The following is a 12,401-nucleotide window of genomic DNA, read 5'->3' on the forward strand; positions in this document are numbered from 1 at the left end:
GGCTGCTGCAACATCACCTAAAAGAAAGCCTATGCCAGTTCCTCTGTTGGTAGAAGCAACTTTATGAGACTCGAATTCCATGTCCAAATAACGGACATCTGATTTATGCTTGTTTAACTTCTTTACACAATCCCCACTGCAAACAGGGTTGGAAGATAAATTCAATTCGTTCAAAGTAACTGTGATTTTTATCAAGGCAGTATTTGCATATAAATATGCACTTGATCCACAAGTAATGGCTGCCTGTTTGCCAATCAAGTCAAGTCCTTTAGCAGATTTCTCAGTTAAAACCACAAGTATCTCCAACTGCAAGAGATTGGTGATCTGAACTGTGGGAAGCAAGAAGATTTCTTTCTGTTCATGTAATGCCACTGGCTGCGATGTTTTATCTGATGTATCTCCAAATTTCTTAGGCTGTCTAAGAGGCACATCTCTGTTAAGGGTCTAAATAAGAAAATGGAGTTTACTGAAAGATTGACCTGAAATACTGATGGAACAGTGTGTAGTGCTGAAAGAAGATTTGACTGTAGCCATACTAAAGGCCCTCTGCAGTTTGAAATTTAATTTGTCAAATATTCCAGAAAGACAAATTGTTTTTCCACCTTTATGAGTTTATGACCATTCCACAGAAGCAGGCTTCTCAGATTGTGCTAAACATTCAGGGATCTCAGGCCTAAATGATAAGAGGAAGTTCCAAAGACTTAAAGACATTATTGCCTTTTTTGAGCCTCTAGATAGGCCTAAAGCATCAAACATTGCCATTGAGTCATCAATTGTGTCCCCATTCTCAATCAAAACAGAAGCGGACTCAGCTTCCGTTTCTTGTGGCCGGCATAAAAGAACCTCCATGGGAAATCCACTTTGATTATGTAGTCTAATCATTAGTGAGACTACAACTGATACCACCTCCTGTGCTTTTCCTGAAATATCCACCACAATTACCGGTCCAGGAATTGTTCTAGAATCTTTTAAGGACATGACCCTTGTTCTCCAAGCAAACAGTTGAGCATCTACAAGTGAGACTTGAACCAGAGACATTGTAAAAGCTCCATGTTCAGCAAGTCGCACAGATAGTAAGCCTGCATTCTCTTGAGGCTGGTTGGCTAATAGAGCATGCCTCAAGAACACAAAGGCAAAATGCCTTCCAACAACTACAAAATCCTTCTTTTTCTCAACAATGCAAAGAAGGGAAATTCCTGAATGATTTTCTACCTTGCAGCTATTAGCAAAAATCTTTGAACTTTTAACTTCATATGGACCAGCTAGATTCAATTTTCCAACTACAAAGAACAGGATATCCTAGGAAAGCTCAGGCAGAGATATGTCCACCTGGTTCATCACAAAATATAAGCTAGCAGATGGTCTACATCAGGCCTCATCTGATTGTTGCAGCACAAACTTATTGCAGTATAATATGCATGCTTGAACTGGGGAAACAATTTCCCTCCAAAAGTCTCTCCGTGCATCGAAGTGATAAAGTGCAGTAGTGAGGGTGCTTATAGACATGACTTTTGAAGATGAGAGTTGCAATATAGAATAAAAATTATTGATGCACCACTGAAGTAGTGGGAACTCTTCATCATTCACTGAAACTTCGTCATGGACAGTGAAAGTAACCTTATCAAATGTAATCACCACCTGAGGAAAATACTTAGAGAGCATAGACACCTCTTTGTCAGTGTTATTTCCTGAAGGATCTGTTTCAAATATTTCACCAGTGTCACCCTTGGGGGCAGACATTCTCACAACTTCCTGTGACCAAGGTAATTCACCAAACACCTTCATCTTGAATGGGTTCCCTGGCTTCTTCACTAACTCTGGAACCCCATCAAGGAAGGCAACAGCATAGTTACTCTTCTGATTCACGAGGGAAAATGCCCTTTTAGAGGACTGGTAGTCAAATACTGCAATTACATCACCCATATAACCAGTGGGCTTCAAAGAAGATGCTAGCCAGCAAGCACACCTTTTATCATAAGTGCTGGAGATATCAACAAAAGATGAGTTGGGGCTGAAGTTCGAGTGTAATGAGTCCCCTTTGTCATTCTTTGCATATAATGATATCAAGGAAAACCACAAGGCTTGTGATCTCCACTTCCTCTGAATTTGATACCGCACCGAAAAAAGAGAATAATGAACTACACCCACTAAACAATACTTGCTTTCCCCTACATCAACCGCAAAATACATGTGTTGTTGAAGATCTACGATTGCCACAATTGCCCCATCTAGAACAATATTCTCCGTATCACCATTATGTGCATGGTCAATGGAGCTTTGCTGTCATTCCAACCACCCCAAAAAAATATTCAGAGGTCCCCAAATAAAATTTTCCATGTATCCCAACATCCCTAGAAAATTTCCCTCTCGGAATTCATACACACCAGCTGTAAGTTTGCCAAGACGATGCCGGATGTGTTTCTCTGCTTTCCAGAACAGAAACTCACCAGACAAAAAATTCAAAAATGAAGTTCGTGGCCGAACAACATACAGAGGATCCAGAAAATTAAACCCCACAGCTGCAATTCGAAGATTCACATCCGCACAGGTACTGTGCTCATCCACAGAAAAACAGAGCCCCTGAAAAAAAAATTCAGAGCCACTTACCCCCACCACCCCCCCCCCCCCCCCCTCAATTTGGAACAAGGGTTTGCTCTGTTCTGCCAAGAGGTTGATTGCGAGTGGGAGGTGGTGGCCGGAAGTCGAATCCCACCTAAGTTGTGTCCGACGGCGCCGATGGAGCCTCCTCCGTGGTCGGTGGCGAAGGGCAGCCCTTTGGGACTTCGCCTCTTGGATATTTTTCGAGACTGAGGGCTCTCAGAAACACCTCCTTGTCGGACGAGTCGCTTCTGCTGGCAGTGAGGAGGGGTTTGTTCAGGATGAACCCAAATCAACCCTTACGACGGGTTTGTGGTCGCATACCCCTCCGATTTTTTATTTCCAAGGTCCTTCTTGGAGATTTTTGAGGCCCCGTAGTCGGATTTGGGGTCGCACCAGTATCGTCGGCCACCGACGACGTTTTGACAGAAAATCCTATCGAATACCCCAAATCTTGGTCCCCGCTGTGCGGCTTTGGGTCTCCCTGCGGGGAAATTTTGAAAGTTTTTGAGGCATGGCATTGCTGTTCATCTAAAACAGCATCTGTCTATTCTGCAGGGACGTCGGCCGGTAAAGAAGACAAAATCTTTGAATTTTCTGGCCATCGGCTGTTCGGCCCGTCCGAGATAGCTTCTGCTATATCTTGTGCGCGTATTTCATGGTATCGTGTGACTTATTTCATGGTATCGTGTGATTTTTTATGCGATTGCTTCCTCACAAGAAAATTTTTCACGCAGGTTGGCACGCCATTCTCGTATTTTTTTCTCTTCAATGTCGATCCACCGCATTTCTCTGATTTCTCTATGCATTGCCATTCATTCTTCTAGGGATATTTCTATGTGTATCGCTATCCATTCTTATGGGGAATAACTTATTGTGTTCCAACTTTGATACCAATTGTTACGGTCACAGATCTGATACAAGGATTCTTTAGGAGGATCTGGGATCTTCCATGGGTTACGGGTCTTCCATGCATTACCATAGGGATAGTAGGAAGACATGGGGAAGACGAAGATCAATGGAGGATGAGAGAATACGTGGGTTTTTTAGGAAAACCCTAACCTCGAGATCAAGAAGGTGATCTCAAACCTGTTTATGCTAGATTTAGCCTAATTCTCAATGTTTATCTTTCTCATTACTCTTACTCCTTAAATAGGGTTAACCCTATTAGGGTTTAATATAAAATATTACAAAAATATCCTTATAAATAAAATATTATAAAAATACCCTACAAATAAATTAATCCAAAAATACCCCTATGGCCTAAAACTGAAATAAAATAAAGTAAAATAATAATTTTATTGTGTTCATAACATTATTTAGAGTAAAATAGAGTAATTAGGTTCTTGCTAGATTCCCTATCCTAGGGTTCTTGGCGTGAACTATCCTTGGTGGTTTGCTGCATCCATTGGGGAGTCTTTGAGGAAATTGTGGAAGGAAAAGGAAGAGGAATATCCTTCTCTTCCAAGCTGCAATAGTTATCCATCTCTTGCACGAACCAGTAGTGAGGGAAGGAAGTTTTGCGTGAGCCTTAGCATCAAGAAAGAGGTTTTCGAGTTGTTGATTGAAGGAGGTCTTCAAGAGGTATTTTTATCTATCTTTTCCGAGTTTAGAAGAACCATAGACTGTCTTCTTTACATACAGCATTGGTAGTTGCATGAATTCAGAAACCCTACTCATTGACGTGAGGTATAAAGTGGGGTTTCATAATTGGATCCTTAAAGAGTCTCTTGATTGATTTGGTGCATCTATAATTGAGAAAAAGGAAACTCCTTTTCAATTATAACGTGTGAGGGAAGTAAAAGAGAGTTTCTTTTCACAAAAACGTGTTAAGAAACCCTCTAACAGTGCTAGATCCTTATTTGACTCGTTGAGTTACTAGATCCATGGCTAGGGACCATAACAATTGGTATCAGAGTTAGCTCCCTCGTTGCGCATTCGAATCCTGGAGGGGGCGACTGCGACATAGCAATTTTGTGTTTGACATTTTATTTGATTAAAAATTTATCTATAAATATAGTAATATATTAGGTTGATTATTAATTTTTATTTATTTCCCTTGAAGAGCCAATAAGAGGTCCATATAACTTTGTTAGGAAAATTTTAAAATATTTCTTGTAATTTTCTAATAAGTCACTAATAGTAATACGATTTTATTTAAAGGTTTTTTTGGAAATATATATCATAGGAAAAATGTTTCTAGTTTTTCCTAGAATTTAAATTTTCAACTAGGGGCACTAAGGAGGCCATAGTAAAATTATGGCCAGATTCAAAAATAACAAAATAAACTAGACAACATTTGGAGTAAAAAATAATAATATTGGTGCGTTCTAATCCATTATTAAAATTCAATCCTCAACCTGCCCTATCATTCTTTTTTTTAAATGTATGCATAATTTTATATATAATTTATTTGACATATATTTTATATAGAGTATTAAATGTAGGTTAAACTCGAACTCAACGCGAGCGTGAGCTCGAACTCGAACTCGAACTCGGTTAAAATTATTAGGCTTGAGTTCCATTACAATTTTAGGTTTGAGGCCAGGGTCGGCCTAGTTTGAGTTCAAAATATTTAAGGGGGGGTTAGTCAATAAAACAAAAAATTGATCTTCATCTTCATCTTCATCTCATACATCTACATGATCTTCATCTTCGAAATGGGTGTTAGTGTGGATAAGTTCATGTCCACTGGAAAACAATTTCCAGTGTTAGTGCCCCCAAATGAGGAAAACGTAGAAAATAAGAGAATTACCAACTTGTAAAGTATACTTAATTAAAATACAATACTTAAACATTAAATTAGGTAAAATAAACATTATTATTACACGAATAACTAATTTAATGTATAACTAAAATATATTAATGTACTAATTAATTTAATTATATATTATATTAGTTAAAGATTATTGTTTATTGTACATTAATACAGTAATTACGTGAGTCAATTAACTGTGCACATGATTAATCATAAAAAATAAATAAATAACGCTAAAAATAACATAAACGAATATAATACATTTAAGTTATTAATTTATTGATAATATATGGTGTTCTTTAACATAAAAAAATCATGATTAAACAGGAAAAATCTATCAAATACTAACTTTAACACACTATATATTTTTACATATTATTAATTAAAAATATTTTTCTATTAATTTAAAACCATTGAATTTTATTAATTATAAAAATGAGTTAATTAAACTCAGTGCTCAATTAAAATTTTCCTAACTTAGGAAAAATTGATGAACAGTGCTTCGTCTACCTCTTCCCGGTGCCGACTAGTTTGGGAGATCAACTTCTTCTTCTCCCCCTCGCCTAAGCAGTATTCTGAGCTAACTTAGACTAGGTTGAGGCGGCTTGGGCAGAAAAGTTTTTTCCGCAAGATGTCGTCGTCTTCGAATAGCGCAGGGTTGTCTTCTCCGAAAGGCAACTTGGCAGGAGATCATGGAGAAAAGCGGCCATCGTCTTCTTCGGCAATAGCGCCAATAGCGTCAAAAGCTCTTTGCCGAATGGGGAAATCGTTGCCTAATCGAAGTAGAAATTACGTAATTGATGCCCAAATGTCAAAATCAAAGAAAAAAGAAATCGAAATGGGGAAATCGAACGAAATCAAAAGACCGAGAGAGGGCGAGTCCGAGAGAAGACCAAGAGACGGAGGCCGAAAAAGAGAGGGAGCAGAGACAGAGGCCGGAGAGGAGAGTCCGAGAGAAGAGAGGGAGTAGAGACGTCGGGGGCACAGGGAGACAAGAGAGGGGGTGCGAGAGAGAGGAAGGAAAAAAATGAAAATGAGGACGCTCGAGAGACGGGGGTGCGAGGAGAGAGAGGGAAAAAAATGTCACGGGTTCGAACCCCCGCTCATCCTTCATCTGGATGAATGGAAAAAAGGGTCAAAACCCCTTGAATTTTTTTATAACATGGAGATGAAGGACCGCTTCATCCCCAACATCCACATGAAATGTCATCTGCGCTCCACTAACTACTTCATCTGATGAAGGGCGTAATGCGGTTGATCTTCATCTCATACTTCAAGTTAACTAACCCACCCCCAACCCCCCCCCCCCCCCCCCCCCTAAATCAAGCTCGGCTTGAACAAGGTTCAAACTCAACTGGATTCGATGCCACCCTTATGCCCAATTTTGAGTAGAGGTCATTCCTAATTTTATGTAAAATATATGTATAATTTTATATACAATTTATTTGACATGTATTTTTTGAAAGGTTTTAAATGAATAATGAAGCTCAAGCTCGGCTCGAACTAGGTTAAAATTATTAGGTTCAAGATCCATAACAATTTTAGGCTCGAGCTCGAGTTCGAAATATTTAAATCAAGCAGGGCTCAAACATAGGTAGGTTCAGGCTTGGTTCGGCTCGATGCTATAGAAGAAAGATAAAAAGAATTTTCCCGATTTTATTACTTTCATTGATACATGTATTTATAGTTACAAAATGATAAAAGGATTTACATGAATGTAGAGTTACATGTGTACATGACTATAGAAGTAGAAGTTGAAATAATCTCAACTTCTCTTAACCTGATCATCTTGATCTCTATCATGCCCTCGCATGTTGAAGATCCGAGAGGAGATTCCAATCTTGGTCTTCAAGAAGAGAAAGCGTGTTAGGGGAAGCGGTTCAGTAAGAGCATATACTAATTGATCAACAGATGATACATGAGTCACCCAAAGAGCACGACTCTGAACGTGTTCTCGAATGAAGTGATAATCCAAAGTGACATGTTTCATTCGCGAGTGAAAAACTGGATTGGAGCATAAATTGATAGCACCTATGTTGTCACAATAAAGGACCAGTTGTTGTGAAAGAAAAACACCAAGGTCAGTGAGAAGATAGCAAATCCAACGAATCTCCGCTGCAGCGGTTGCAACAGATCGATATTCTGCCTCAGTAGAGGATCGAGCCATAGTCCGTTTCTTCTTAGAACTCCAAGAGATAGGATTGCGACCGAGGTAAACAATATAGGCACTGTGTTATGCATGTAATAACATTAATATTTAATTATTTTTATTTAATTTACATTATTTTATTTCAGTTTTAGGCCACATGGATATTTTTGGAATATTTTATTTATAGGGGTATTTTTGGAATATTTTATCTTAAACCCTAACAGGGTGAACCCTATTTAAGGGGTAAGAGTAATGAGAAAAACAAGCATTGATTTTAGGTTAATTTTAAGGTAAACAGGCTTGGAGCTCTCCTTGGCGAGTTCTAGGGTTTTCAAGCTTCCCTTTGGCTTGATCTTCGTCTTACTCTCCATGTCTCCCTACAATTTCACATGGTATCCCTACAATAACCCGTGGCAGATCCAGGACCGTAACAACGAATCCTTGTCTCAGATCCGGGACCGTAAGAACTGGTATCAGAGCGGGAACACAATGAGTCATTCTATATCCCAGAAGAATGGATGGCGATGCACAGAGAAATATCCCTAGACGAATGGATGGTGATGCACAGAGAAATGAGAGAAATGGCATGGATTGGCCATGGAGCCAAAAGAATACAGGAATGGCATGCAACCTACGTAAAAAAAATTCTTGCAAGAAAGCAACTGGCTTCCACAGAAAAGGTCATACAACCTCAAATCTCCGAGCACGAAATACACACTGAGATAGTTGATTGAGCAGCTGTCTCGGATGGGAAAACAAGTCACCTACAAGAAAAATTAACCATTTCATCCTGTTTACCAGCCAAAGTCCCTGCAGAAGAGGCAGGCGCTGTTTTAGAAGAGCAGAAAGGCCATGTCTCAGAAACTTTCAAAATTTTCGCACAGGGAGATCCCAAGCCGCACTGTGGGGGCCAAGATTTGGGGCATTTGGCAAGGTTTTCTTCCAAAACATCGTCGGTAGTGGATGATACTGGTGTGACCCCAAATTTGACTACGGGGGCCTCAAAAATCTCCAAGAAGGACCCTGGAAATCCAAAATTGGAGGGGTATGCGGCACAATCTAGTCAATAAAGGCTGATTTGGGTTCCACCTTACAAATTCCATTATCACGGCCAGCAGTAGGTTTTCTAGAAAAGCAGATGGAAGCATTCCGGTCTGACTCTATCTCAACGAATCAGTTCGAACATCCCTCCTCTGTCTTAGAAAATCTCCAAGCGACGAAGCCCCGAAGGGCTGCCCTTCGCCACCAAACACGTAGGAGGCTCCGTCGGTGCTATCGGAAACAAATCTAGTGGGGTGTGACATCCGGCCACCACCTCTCACTGTCAATCCAGCTCTCGGTAGTCTAGCGGGGAACCACTTCAACGTATTTTGGGGTAAGCTTCCAAAACGCCATCGAATTTCATGTCTAAACGATTTTTCCATGGGGGTGAAGGGCCTCCAAGGGGCTGAGTAGTAGCAACGCTGCACGAAAATTGGGGACGAAGGTTCTCTACTTCGTGAAGCAGAGAAACAGTGCCAAAATATTGGAGTTTCGGCTGCGGTGTATGCATTTCGAGAGGAAGGATGTCGGTATCCATAAAAATAAAGTTTTGGGGACGTTCGAATTTTTTTTCCTGGTGGCATCTTTTTTCTGTGGATGAGCACAGTACCTGTGCGGATGGGAGTTGTCAAATTGAAGATGTGGGGTTTAATTTTTTGAATCACATGTATGTTGTTCAGCCACGAACTTCAAATTCGAATTTTTGGCCTGGTGGGTTTCTGTTCCAGGAAGCAGAGAAACAAAACTATTTTGACAAAATTCTGGCTTGTGTGTATGCATTCAGAGATGGAATTTTTTTGGGGATGCTCGGAGGGATAGAACATTTTGTTGGGATGTTGTTTTTATTTTTCTACTGCTGAGACCAGCAGTAGTGTGCCTCTTCAAATTTCTACTGCACGCATGGCTGCAGTTACACTAATACCATCAACTTTAAGGAAGTCACCACAAGCCATGATAGAGTATAACATTACTCCAGAGATGGATCCATCTAGGAACATTCTTTTGATCCGGCAAACTAGAAGCTTGCCAATTAGAGCAACCAAAGTAGAAGGCTTCAACCTGGACTGGACTCCTATCACCAATAGCCATTCTGGCAATGTAGTTGATGCTGCACTTTACATGGGAAGGTCCTTCATTGTTGGGTGGGGGCCTAATGGCATCCTTGTTCATACCGGCACACATGTAGGCAGTACTGGTTACAAAAATGAATTGTCAACCATAATCCAAGTAGAGAAGTTGCAAGCAATACAACAGTCAGAGATGACACTGATGAAGAACAAGTGGCACTTGTCAATTCTTGTTTTGTTTCTCCACTACAGCTTCACAAATCAATAGTCCATGGAACTACTGCTGTTGTGGTGGATGGCTTCAGATTAAAGCTTCGAAAGCTCAGATGTATTCGTTTACCACTACCAGAAATTTGTAGGGAGTATATTATGATTATTGAGACACAGCTTGAGGTCTATGGGTCTTTGGCTTCTTCTTTTATGTATTTGATGCACCTGGTCATGGTGTGGGAGTTGATCAAGGTTCTGTTTTCAGAAAGGGCATTAAGTCGTCAATCTAAACCACCACATGTGGATGCCGATGTGGATGATGGAGGGGGTATGATTGATGAGATCAAGGATGGTCCAGCAGACTTGGATCCTGACGCCTACCCTCTTGTTCGCAGAGCTGAGTTCAGTTATTGGTTGCAGGAGAGTGTTCTGATTGATGTTTATTAGAATGCTCAAGCTTGCACTAGACTTCGTGCTGCATGTGAGAAGCCGAAGAAGGTTTTGCATGCAAAACCAAAGGCACCTCTTAATATTGAATGTTTGCTGGATGAGAAGGATGTGAAGGGATTCATTGAAAGGGATGAATTTGAGCTAATTATTGTTCCTATTTTGGAGAGGGTTAAGGGCCCACTTGAAAAGGCCTTGTTGGAAGTTGGACTTACTATTGAAAACATTAATTCTGTTGACGTAGTAGGATCAGGATCTTGTATTCCAGTGAGTATTAGGATGATAACCGAGTTATTTGGACAGGTGCCAAGGTGTACTATGAAAGCTAGTGAGAGTTTTGATGATGAGCCTCAAACTAAAAATCAGAAAATGCTAGTTTTTCCAAAGGTTGCCAAAAAAGAGAACAACAGTGATGAGGATGATAACTAGGAAAGTTCAGATGTTGAGCCTAAGCGAAGCCAATCTCCTGCAAAGAGTAGTAGTTGTGAAGATGATACTTCTGAGGAAGACAGTAAGGAAGAAGAACCTGCCAAGACTGCAAAGAAAAAGGCTAATGATGTTGTAATGGAAGATTCCTCTACAAGAAAGCAGACTGCTACAAAATCTGAAAAGAAAGCTCTTGAAACTACTGTCACTCCTCAAGTTCAAACAACCAGTTCAAAAACACTATTTGTGGGCAACTTATCCTTCAGTGTTGAACGTCCTGATGTGGAGGAATTCTTCAAAGATGCAAGAGAAGTTGTTGATGTTCGATTTGCTATAGGTGAGGACGGTCGTTTTAGAGGTTTTGGGCATGTTGAGTTTGCTACAGAAGAGGTGGCACAGAGGGCTCTTGAACTGAAGGGTCACGACCTTTTAGGCCGTGGTGTGAGGCTTGATCTAACTCGTGAAAGAGGTTCACACACTCCTCATAGCGGCAATGATAACAACTTATATCAGAAAAGTGGTAAAGGTGAGCAGGGGAAGACTATATACATTCGTGGGTTTGATAAATCTCTAGAAGAAGATGAGATTCAAAGTGCTTGGGAAGAGCATTTTGGCTTCTGCGGAGAGATTACTTGAGTTTCTATTCCAAAGGATTATGAGACTGGTGCTTCTAAGGGGCTTGCTTACAAGGACTTCAACGGTGATGACGGTTTCTCTCAGGCTTTGGAACTCAACAGTTCAGATATAAATGGCTACAATCTAACAGTGGAAGAGGCTAGGCCAAGGGGTGACAATCGTGATGGTTTCAGGCCTTTGAGTGTTTCCTGGTGCAGCAACGGGAGGGGGTCAGTGCTGCCGAGTCTACTTATTCCCACGGGTCATGCAGGCAATGGGTAGGCAGTGCAACTTTGCCAATGGGAGGCCACCGGGAGGGGCTCTTTCACACCATTCTAGGACTGAGGGAGGGCAGCATTGCTGTTGGGCGAGATGTAATGACATTTGACACACTTTCCTATAGTTGGTTGAAAAAAAAATTCTTAGAGGGAATGCTCCAGTTTTGGGCGTCCAGAGGGTGGACATAGCTATCGCAGATGCCACTTGGGAACAGGTGGCAACGTCGGCATACAGCCCCTACTTTCGAGCTTGAGGACAAGCTCGTTCTTCCAGTGGGGTGTAATGTTATGTACGCAATAACATTAATATTTAATTTTTTTATTTAGTTTACATTATTTTATTTCAGTTTTAGGGCACAAGGTATTTTTGGAATATTTTATTTATAGGGGTATTTTGTAATATTTTATCTTAAACCCTAACAGGGTGAACCCTATTTAAGGGGTAAGAGTAATGAGAAAGACAAGCATTGATTTTAGGTTAATTGTAGGGTAAACAGGCTTGGATCTCTCCTTGATGAGTTCTAGAGTTTTCAAGCTTCCTTTTGGCTTGATCTTCGTCTTCTTCTCCATGTCTCCCTACAATTCCTCATGGTATCCCTACAATAACCCGTGGTAGATCCAGGACCATAACAACGAATCCTTGTGTCAGATCCAGGACCGTAACAACTAAATGTTAAACACCTAGCCAATTCTACCCAAAAGATTGGCCTGTTAGGAGCGAAAAACATAGGTATTTAACATAGGACCATAATAGTACACCCCGCCCTCCCGAGCCGATGACCACGACGGCCTTAACACAGCAACAGGGACCG

General features: G+C 40.6%; 1 pseudogene; it reads left to right on the top strand.

Annotated features, from left to right (window-relative positions):
- The first annotated feature begins 8,610 nt into the window (after positions 1 to 8,610).
- On the top strand, positions 8,611 to 12,016 carry LOC137962800 (nucleolin 2-like; annotated as a pseudogene).
- Positions 12,017 to 12,401: the final 385 nt, after the last annotated feature.

This window comes from Aristolochia californica, unplaced genomic scaffold (assembly GCF_029961685.1).
Source record: "Aristolochia californica isolate CCGP_79_NKW_82.1479 unplaced genomic scaffold, dmAriCali1.0.hap1 SCAF_4, whole genome shotgun sequence".
Taxonomy (NCBI): domain Eukaryota; kingdom Viridiplantae; phylum Streptophyta; class Magnoliopsida; order Piperales; family Aristolochiaceae; genus Aristolochia; species Aristolochia californica.